Here is an 11837-nt window from a genome sequence, read left to right as displayed (position 1 = left end):
ATCACAACTCAACATTATTGTTAGCCATTTGAGAGACGAATCACCTAGTTGTGGTTAGGTTGCTAGTGTTCTTCACCGCTTATACAAGGGTCTTAAAAAGAGGCAAAAATCAACTAAGATACAATTATGAGTAGGTGTGGTATCTGAAAGAGGCGAGAGAAGGTCAAACCATATTGATTGGCTTAGAATTCAAGAAAGGAGCGCTTGCAGAAGTGTCAAATTGGAAGCTTGTTTACAATTGACATTAAAGTTTATAGTGAAGAAAAGTCTCCCAAACCAGACGAGAGGATTGGATGTAGTTTGATAGTGTACTCGCAAACGAACCAGGATAAAATTCTCCAACTTATTCTTCTCTACCCTTATCTCATTTATTTTACGTCCTTAACTTTTTTAAATTGTTTCTTTTTTAGTTTTATAGATTGATTACTTGCCCATTGATTGATAACTGTGTCGGTCATTATGTGAATCTGATCTGTTCTAGTAAAGAATTAATTTCTAGGATGTCGGCTGTGCAATAACTATTCTCAAGAATATCAAGAACTACCAGGATAATCGATTAAGACGTTACTGTCTTTAACTGATTAAAAACCTTGATAATCGATTTTACTGGAAATTTTTCAGAAAATAAAATTAACCGGTAAAAGGAGTAACTTTGTAGAACGACATCTATTCACCCCACCCTCTAGGTGTGTTTATACTCTGATCATATCCAACAAGTGGTATCAAAGCTAGTATGAAAGTACTAGCATGGACGCTTACTTCGTTGATCCAAGGGATATCACGATGTGTTCTACCAACCCTTTTAGCGGTGATGGTGCATCTATCAACCGTCCTCCGATTTTTAGTGGTGAGGGGTACGCCTACTAGAAGGTTCGAATGAGAATCTTTATTGAGACCATGGGCACAGATGTTTGGGAGGCCATGGTCAATGGACCCTACATTCCACTCCATTTAGTGGAAGGAGAAACCAAAGAAAAACTAAAGAGCCTTTGGAGTGATGATGAAAAAAGAAAGGTTCAACAAAATTTAAAATAAAAACATATCATCACTTCGGCACTATCTTACAAAAAATTCTTTAGGGTTTCTCAATTTTATAGTGCCAAGGAAATGTGGGACACTTTACAAGTTACCCATGAAGGCACAAGCGAGGTGAAACACACGGCTAAATTCTTTGACACATGAATATGAGTTGTTTAGAATGTATCCAAAAGCGCTTTATTCATATCATAAATCATTTAGTTGCATTGGATAAATCATTTGCAAAAGGTGAACTAACTAATAAAGTGTTGAGATGTCTTGATAGGAACTAGCAGCCAAAAGTGACCACCATCATGGAGACCAAGGATCTCGATACGATGTCGTTAGCGAATTTTTTTGGAAAGCTCCAAGAGCACGAGATGGAGCTAGGGTGTTTGACTTTGCATGAGGAATCAGACAAGGGCAAGAAAGGAATTTATCTTAAGGCTTCAACATCCCAAACTCAAGAGGATAAATGTGATGAAGACTTTGACTCCGATATAGATGATGAGACCTTGACCCTCTTAGTTAGAAAGTTCAACAAATTCTTGAAAATGAAGGGACGGATAAAAAGGTTTCAACGGAAGGAAGGAAAAGACTCAACCTGTAGAAGCAAGGCTCCCAAAGAACATTCTACTTGCTATGAGTGCAGAAAAGTGGGGCATATAAGTTCCAATGCCCAACCTATCTGAAAAAGGTTGAGGGTGAGAGGAACACCTCGAGGGACATCAAGTCAAATAAATTGTACATTGTATGGGACATTCCCGAGGAAGAATTAGCTTCAAGCATATCAGATGAAGTGGAGGCCACAAACCTATTTCTTATGGCTCACACACCAGATTCCACCAATTTATCATATCAAAGAAAATCTAGTGAGGTACAATCCCTTCATTCTAATTCATGTCCGGATTGTTCTAAAAACATGCCTGATTATGATGAGTTATATGTTGGTTTTGCCGAATTGCATGAGGAACATAAGAAACTTGTTAGGATAAATGTAGATTGTAAACATGTAATGTTATTGCATGAAAAGAAAATAATTGAAATGCAAAATTTTATTGATTAGCTTAAAATTGAAAATGAAACCCTAGATCTTATCTATGCATGTGCCTCATGTAACTGTTCTTCAAAATATGTTTGACTTCTATTTGTGAAAGTTGTGAAAAGTCAGAATTTGAAAATTCTATTTTAAGATATAAACTTGCAAAGTTCACATATAGTCGTCAAAACCTTGACAATTTACTTGCAAACATAAGAAACATTGGTAATCATGCTAGAATTGGATTCATCCATGCTAAAAAGAAGAAACCATGTAGAAATAATGTAGCTCAAAATAGAAATATGCACAATCGTAAAATGCCTACATGCTTTTATTGTGGTATTCATGGTCATACTTCTGCTTCATGTTATATTCATAAGTATGGAATACCTATAGAAAATATGTTTGGATTTAGAAGGGACTAGTTCCCATGGTTACTTACCTTAAAGGACCCAACACAAATTGGGTACCTAAAAGGAACAAGTAAATCTATTTTGTAGGTTTGCCTTTGAACACTTGGACAAGATTGGTATTTAGACAGTGGATGTTTGAGGCATATGACGGGAGATAGATCCAAATTCCTTGATCTGTTATTAAAGGAAAAAGGCTATGTGACTTATGGAGACAACAACCGTGGGAAGATACTTGGAGTTGGAAAAGTTGGAATTACCTCTAATGCTATCATTGACAATGTTCTCTATGTCGAGGGACTTAAGCACAATCTTCTGAATATCAACCAACTTTGTGATAGAAGTAATAAGGTATATTTTTACTCTAATTGTTGTGTCATACATGATTGCATAGATAATAAAGTAAAGTTTATAAGAGATAGGATAAACAATATCTATATGATTAATCTGGATGATATCATATCTCTATTTTCAAACTGCTTTATCTCTAAGGAGAATTATATTTGGGTTTGGCATAATAGACTCGTTCATATACATTTGTGACATTTAGAAAAAGTATCAACAAAGGAACTTGACCTACACTAAATTTCAAAACTAATGATATCTGTGACACCTATCAAAGGTGTAAGAAAATTAAAAACTCATTTTGTTCAAAAGTTGTGATACCCACAACAAGGCCATTTGAGCTTCTTCATATGACTTGTTTGGACCATCACAGATCATGAGTTTTGGAGGTAGCTATTAGGCACTACTTATTGTTGATTATTTATGTACATTCACTTGGATAATATTTATTGCGTTAAAATATGACACATTTAATTCTTTCAAAAACCTTGCCAAACATTCAAAACTAGTTCAATCATAAGCTAGTATTCATTTGTAGCGATCATGGTGATGAATGTGAGACCCACCAATCGAATCTATAACATCAATAGATTTTGATCGAGAACCGTAAAAGACTTTTTGTAGAAGGAAGCCACGCCAAAGACATCGAGCAAGGGAAAGACATGAGTTGACATATCGACCATTTTAGAAGATGACATACCACTCAACGACTATACAACACCAACTTCTAGAGGACTTTAGATCACCATATCACTATCCTTACTCATAGTCATAAGTAAAAATCAATTTGGTGGTTCTTTCTCAAAATATCCAACCAGTCACATGGTTCAATTCTTGGATTCCTATGAGATAATTCGTATTGAAGAAGCCTTATATGATGTGATTCCCATTGAGAGATAAAGCTCTTGGTTGGTTCAGGGCACTTCCATCTGATGAGACGATCACCACTTGGGAAGATTTGAACTCACATTATTCAACAAGTACTTCCAACCTCCAAAGACTACCTATATTTGAGGGGGGGGTTATAAAGGCGTGGGATAGATTCAAAGTTATACTAAAAGCTTGCCCACACTAAAGATTGGAGAAGTGACTCATCATGCATACATTTTATAATGGTCTCGATTATTCTGCATAGCAATCTTTTGACTCCATAAATTATGGAGCATTAACGAATAAAACTATATTAAAATCTTTTGGGATTATCGAGAACGTGGCATCCAACAACCGCTAATGGACAAACGAAAGAAATACCAATTCAAGAAGCGCTTATAGAGTCCAATTCAAAGTCAATGACATGGATACGATCGTCTCAAACATGGATAATTCCCGACAAAGATTAGAGAAATTTGAAATGAATCAACCCAACACGGTGAGCACTAGAAATGTGGAATATGAGAGATGTGGTATCTAGTAACATAGAGAGTTGTTGTTGTAGTTTTTCAATTTCAAACATAAATAACTTCTCCCAAAATGAATGGATGCTACTACAATTGTATTCTACCTTCATATATGGGTATGATGGCTGGTTGTAAGTCTATTTAAAGACCCATAAGCATTCAGATTCGTATAAAATTTTCACACACAACTTACTTCAACTTTCTTAACAATCACATACACTTTTGCAAGCAACTTGTTTGAAAACATTCTAAATTCTGAAAGTTACTTTGTCAAGTGTTTCTTCCAAGTTTTTATACTCTGATATACTTGAGCCTTTTTTTATTCTTAGTGATTGACTTGTAAGGATTTCAAGTTCATATTTCATATACATTTTGCAATTTTAGCCCTAGAATTCATTCTTCAAAATTGTATCCATTTTTCTATGTATATTTTTACCATAGGGTGTGGTGAATGTAATCTAGAGATGAAGTCTGAGGGTGTTGGTATTTTTGGTACAGCAAGTGAATCGTATCGTCAAGTAACAAAATCCAGTAAATATCGGGATATCATCCTCAGAGAGCGGAGTGGATTTATACTAATTCCTAAAGAAGTAGATCGAGTATGTATTTACAAGATTTGAGATTTCAATATTCATTTGGTTTTTCAATGAAGTTGTTAAATTGTAAAAGTTAAAGTATGAAATTAAATGAGTTGGGATTGAAGTTCATCTTTATTACCCTTTGCAATCCTTAGATTCAATTCCGTATAACTTATGAAGTTACAGATTTTGATGCACATTTTCTTTGAATCATTTGTATGAATTCCTTTAGTACAAAATCCTTAGATAATTACTCAAATACCAATTCCTTGGATATTTAACCAATTATCTAGCCTTAAGTTTAATGTAAAAGCAATTTATACATCATCGTCCATTCCTACAGTAATGATGTAGCAAGGAAGATAATCCAAATTTGATACCAAGTTCCACTTCCTAGTTAAACTTGAATCCGAGATCAAGAATTCAGTAGCAAATTAAACTGAAGCATTAAGCACGGGATAGATTTCCCAAAATCAAATAACTAAATACATTAAAGAATTGAATCTAGGAGTACAAAAGTTAGAAGATTACATTTTCAATTCCAACACTGAAGAACTTGCCACTCATCCTTGCCATTACGACACTCTTCTCATGAGAAATACAGGAAATTATGGATCTAAAGTCATTCCAACGACTTATCTCTACCTCTCCAGTGTTTCTCTCCTTAAAAACTGTGTAGAAAAGCTTGGGAAATGGTTGGATAACCCATGTTCTATCCTATAACCGCCTATATCCGCCTATATTTGATTCAACGTTTTAATCTCTCGCTCAAACTAGAGATTCTCGCTTAAATGAGCATGATAATTGTGTGACTCGCTTGGGCGAGAGACACACGTGGATTTTTGTTCTCAAATTTTGGAATTGTCGCTTGAGCGACAGCCTCTCGCTTGGGCGAGAGGACAACTTGATGCTTGGGCGAGCTTGTGGCTTGGGCTACTGATCCAGAGCTCCTTTTACGCAAATTTCTTCAATTTCCATCTTTTCTAATCCTCATTCTCCTACAATTGACACAAAAATATGTAATTTCGTAAACAAGACAAAATTAAACTAAGTTCTTGGGAGTTGTACACAATTTGCATCACGGCTACACACTAAGTGCCTCAAAATCATATACATTTTATTCTTAAAATGGCACTTAACAGAGGGTGAGATTTTTAATAATATATACAAAAATCCAAATTAATATACACAAATTAATATATATTATTCATACAATTGACAATACGACTTATATTGGGTAATTTATTTCTTGATCCTACTTTAGATGGCATCGAAGTCTTCTCTAGGTGAAGGTTCTAATTTTAATAGACCTCTAATATTCATTGGAGAATATTATGAATGCTGAAAACTCAGAATGAGAATCATTATAGAACCCACATACTTAGAAATATGGAACTCTATAGAAGGGGATCTATTTATCCCAAACATGGTTGCTAATGGGGTTAAACAACCTAAACCAAAATGTGCATGAGCCAATAAAGAGAAAAATAGAATCCAATATAAAGTTAAAAGAGTTTTTTAAAGTGTCAAGTTGTAAACCTACTAAAGAAATATGTGACACTCTAGAAAGAATATATGGAACTGAAGAAGTGAAAAGGTTCGCCACTAATAGTGGAGCATCAACATTAGGGTAGGACTGAACATACTTTGTATGCAGGAAACCATATCATATTAAAAATGGGTTTCCATCCTTAGAAAAGCAAAATAATTTCATAAGAAAGAAGGAGAAGAACGTAAGTATAAGATTTCAAACTAAAAGGGGGTGAATTAGATTTCTGCACAATGTTGGTTTTTCGCAACTTCAAAATAATTAGAGTATATTGCAGCGAAAAAGTAAGTTGCAGAAAATCAAGTACAAAAATAAAAGTAGAGAATATGGAAGAAAATAGATAGACTAGTTTTCATACTAGTTTGCCTTCTTATCCAGTTGAAGGCTACATGCATTCCTCTTGCTCACATAAGAGATTTTATTAATTTGATGAGTTAATCTATTGCAACTCTCACCCTGAGATTTTATGTCCAGAAAACACTAACCACAATCTTACCTACTTAGAAGAACCCTCTTCTAAGTCCATATTTTCCCTTTTCCATCATACCCTATGGTGATAAGTATTTAAATCAAATTTATACAATGAAGACTATATATAGGGCTAGATTGTACAAAATATTTGACACTTATGAACTTGCAGTCCTTAAAATCTTTCACAAAGAATAACATAAATGATCAAGTGTTTAAAGTGTATGAAAACTTGGAAACAAAAACATTTGACAGAAACATAAAGAAATCATAAAGGTTTTCACAAGTTTCTTGTAAGAGTGTTCATAAAATTGTGTGAAAGTTATGTTAAAAGTATTGTGCGAATCTGAATGTCTAAGTGCCTTTGAATAGTCTTCCGACAAGTCATCATATCCATATAGGATGGTAGAAGACATTTGGAATGACATCACCTATTACATTAGAAAATATATCTTAACCAATGGTCAACTTAGATGGGTTGAAAAATGTGTTAACTCACACTGCCAAAATCACATTGGTTACCTAGAATATCTATTTAGTTTATTTTTCAGGAGTGCCTGAAAGCCATAAGCTAAATGTTGTATCATGGCAGCGATTGTTCATGACATGGAAAATAGTCAACGGTTGCCTATATGACTAAAGTACATAGTTTTGATGAAGACAAAGACTTAAATGGAAGCTTGAAGATATGGACATCACAACAAACAATATTCAAAGACTCGAGGTCAACATCGTAGACTTAGGATTACTTTAATATTCTAGAAGTCCTAAGATAATTGCCTAGTTTTTAGTCTAGGTTAGGTAAACCTTGGGTGGAAGTATTACAAGAGGATAAAATGAATCCATATAGATTGAGGCATAACATCCAAACTTATATGATAAGTAGAATCATGCATAATCAATAAGCATACATGGTTTTTGTGCATAAAAGTATTATATATTTCAAAATCATCTATTACATGTTCATTCATAATAAAGAGAGTTTATCATTCATTAATGAAAAACATTTATGTATATATTAATCGATTATAATGATTGATAATCGATTATGTCTTATAGAAATCTGTTAATCGATTAAGGATTGGTGTAATCGATTAAAGGAGTTACAGTGGCTAACTTCCTATGATTTCTGCCTTATTAATCGATCAAAGAGATTGATAATCAATTAAGCCTTAACAGAAAACAATTTCGAATAATCACGTTAAACGATTAAGTTAGTAGATAATCGATTAATGTCAGGTAAAATCAGTTTCATATAAAAGTTGTATTTTCAACCCATGTGCATAACATTCATTAGGAAAAATAAAACCAAGATTCTAAGTACATAAATTTCATATCATCTTGCTTATTCTTTGAGTGAAAGATATTGTGAAATCTTGAGTTGTTTTCTTGAGAAAAAAGAGAGAAAGAGAGAAAAACATTTTCTAAGAAGAGCTTTAGTTTTCATACATTGAAAAACCATAGAATTACATCATTTTTAGTTTTAGGCTTCTTGTGAGAGTTTTTTACAGGTTTTTAAAGCTGAGTTCAGAGTTTGTACTCGCACATTAAGTGTGCATCAATAACTCGACAAACATTTTGAAAAACAATGATTGGTTCTCTTGGCGTGTTAGTATCATCGTGAAAAGAGAATTTGAGTCTTCAGGAGGGCAGTAAATCTTGGATAGAGCGAAACATCGGTAGGGGCCAAAATCGCGAAAGTTGTGGGTATCCGAGTAGGCGAGTTGTGAGGTCAAACCGAGAGAGTAGGCTCATTGGATTCAAAAAGGAAGTTCTTGCTAGGTGTATTGGAAGTGTGATTGCATAAAATGATAATTTTCCAATAGTGGAGAAAAATCTCTTGAGATCTGAAGGGGAGGTCAGGATGTAGTTTCCAAGTGGACCCGCAAATGAACCAGGATAAAAATCCATGAGCATTCATCTTCCCTATCTCTTTTACATTTTAGTCTTTATTGATTTCTTATTTGTTTGATTTATGTGATTTGTGCTAACTATTAATAATCTGTGTTAAAATAAAGAATCAATTAGGGCAATAAAGATTGTTAATCACCATTGTTTGCTTTGCAAGAAATCTGTTTTTCAAGAATAACAAGATATAGTATAATTGATTAAAGCTGTTAATAATTGATTAACTCGAGTTGTGAATAATCGATTATCAAGGTTAATAATCAATTAACATTTGTAGCATTCTGTTTTGTGCATTTGTCGAAAAAACGGGACTAGTGATCCACTACACCTATTCACCCCTCGTCTAGGTGTGTTTTACCTTCCTGGTACCCAACAAGTGTTATCAGAGCTAGAAACAAAATGCTAGCTTGACTGCTTTATAACTTGATCCTAGAGATATTCAGTATGTGTTCTACTAACCTTTTTGGCAGGGATGGCGCATCCATCAACCGCCCTCCAATATTCAGTGGCAATGGGTACGCCTACTGGAAAGTGCGTATGAGAATCTTTATTGAAGCAATCGACATGGATTTTTGGGAATCTATTGTCAATGGTCCTTTTACTCCACTATATTTGGTGGACAGTGAGCCTAAATAAAATGTACTGATGAAGAGAAGCGAAACGTCCAGCACAACCTTAAGGCTAAGAAAATCATAACTTATGCTTTATCATATGACGAGTTATTTAGGATCTCACAGTGCCTTAGCGTGAAAGATATGAGGGACACTTTTCAAGAACCCACGAAGGCACGAGCAAAGTTAAGCACACAAGACTAAATGCATAACACACGAATATGAGTTATTTCGAATGTTTCAAAATAAATCGATAAGTGATATGCAGAAAAGATTCACTCATATAGTTAATCAATTAGATGCCTTAGATATGAGTTTTGCTAAAGCTGAACTAACAAAAAATGTATTATGTTGTCTTCACAAGAACTGACAGCCTAAGGTCATAACAATTATGGAATCAAAAGACCTTGATTCAATGCCTCTAGCAACTCTTTTTGGCAAACTCGAGGAGCATGATATGGAGGTGGGATTCTTAACCATGCATGAGGAAACAAACATAAATAAAAAGGAAATCTCTCTCATTTCCATAACATCACAAGAACAAGAAGAAAGAGATGACGAAGATTTCGATTTTGATCTGGACGATGAAACCTTGACACTCCTGGTTTGCAAATTCAGTAAACTTATCAAAGAGAAAGAAGGTTTCAAACGGTTTCAGAAGAAAGAGGAGAGAGACTCAACTAGAAAGAGCAAGATTCTCAAACTCTGCCTAACTTACCATGAGTGTGGCAAACTGGGACACATGCACTATCAATGCTCGAGCTACCTCAAGAAAGTTGAGAACGACAAGAGCAATCCCCGAGAATTCAAGTCTAATAAAGTATACATAGTTTGGAACATTCTGGAGGACAAAACAACATCTAACACATCTGAAGAGGAGGAGACTGCCAAGTTGTGTCTCATGACAAATACTCAAGAAGTTTGCAGCTCAAGTGATTAGGATGGCACTAATGAGGTACACTATTATGACACTTCTTCAAGTTCTGAAGAGTCTCCTACATATGATAAACTTTATAGTGCTTTTTTTGAATTGCATGAGGAGTTAAAGAACTTTGCTAAAATTAATGTAGATAGGAAAATAGTCATAATGTTGCATTAAAGGTTAACTGTTAAAATTCAAGAAGAATTAAATGAAGTAAAACATGAAAATGAGACTCTAGACCTTATTTCCTCTTGTCCCTCATGTAAATGCTCTACTAAATTAATTGAGGCTCCTATATGTGAATAATGTGATGTTTTAAATGTTGAAATTCTGAATTGAAAGAAAAATTAGCTAAATTCGCTTATAGTAGTCAAAACCTAAACAACTTGCTTGCGGCTTCTAGAAATTTAGGTAACCCTGATGGTCTAGGCTACAAACCTAAGAATAAAAGGAAACCATATAGGAATCAAGTAGCTCACATGCATAATAGATATGATCATAACATGCCTACTTGCTTTTATTGTGGTAGATATGGTCATACATCAATATCTTGCTATGTTATAAACATGGTGTGCCAAGTAGCAGATATATATGGGTGCAAAAGGGAAAAGATTCCTTGGTTACTAACAAGAAGGGGCCCAATATAACTCGGGTACCCAAACGAGCCAAGTAATTTGTTTTGCATGTATGCCTTTGAACATAGGGACACTAGTATTTGGATAGTGGATATTCGAAGCATATGACGGGTGATCAATCAAAGTTTCTTGATCTGTCACTAAAGGATAAAGCTAATAAGATGAGCAGTAGGATATTCGCTCACCAAACGAAATATTGCAAGGAACTTCTACAAAAATTCTTGATGGATAAATGTAAAGAAGCAACAACAGCTATGGAATCATCCTGCAATCTCGACAAGGATGAAAAACGTAAAGCTATAAGGTAACAAAATATTCAGACATACTTGGTTCGTTACTATATCTAACTGCTAGTCGTCCCGATATTATGTTTAGTGTATGTATGTCCGCGAGATATCAAGCATCACCTAAGGAATCACACTTTAGTGTTGTAAAACATATTATGAAGTATCTAAAAGGAACATTATCAATGGGTTTATGGTATCCTAAGGATGCCTTATTATCCTTGATAGGGTATTCCGACTCTGACTTCATGGGATGTAAGTTGGACCGTAAAAGTACTAGTGGAACTTGCCACCTTTTGGGCAACTTCTAAGTATTTTGGCATAGTAAAAAGTAAGCATGTGTTGCTTTGTTTACCGCCAAAGTGGAATATATTGATGTTGGATCAGTGGCTAAAATATACCTAGAAGGGGGGGGGGAGTTGAATAGGTGTAGCGGTTAGAGTATTCGCTTTTCGAAAACAACAAATTATGCTGAAATAACCCCAGATTAATCGAATAACAGAATACAAATAATAGATTAACGCAATTACTTTAATCGATTAAAACAGCTCAGAAATTACAAACAGATTCGGTTTCTTGCACGACAATTAACCAGATTGAAACGAATATACAGAGCTTACAAAATATCAGAGTTACACCAGTGTAGTATAGAAACAGAATACAGCAATTAAAAC

The sequence above is a fragment of the Lupinus angustifolius genome, chromosome LG02, assembly GCF_001865875.1.
Source record: "Lupinus angustifolius cultivar Tanjil chromosome LG02, LupAngTanjil_v1.0, whole genome shotgun sequence".
NCBI lineage: Eukaryota > Viridiplantae > Streptophyta > Magnoliopsida > Fabales > Fabaceae > Lupinus > Lupinus angustifolius.
The sequence above is the reverse complement of the archived record's forward strand: the minus strand, read 5'-3'. Positions refer to the sequence as shown.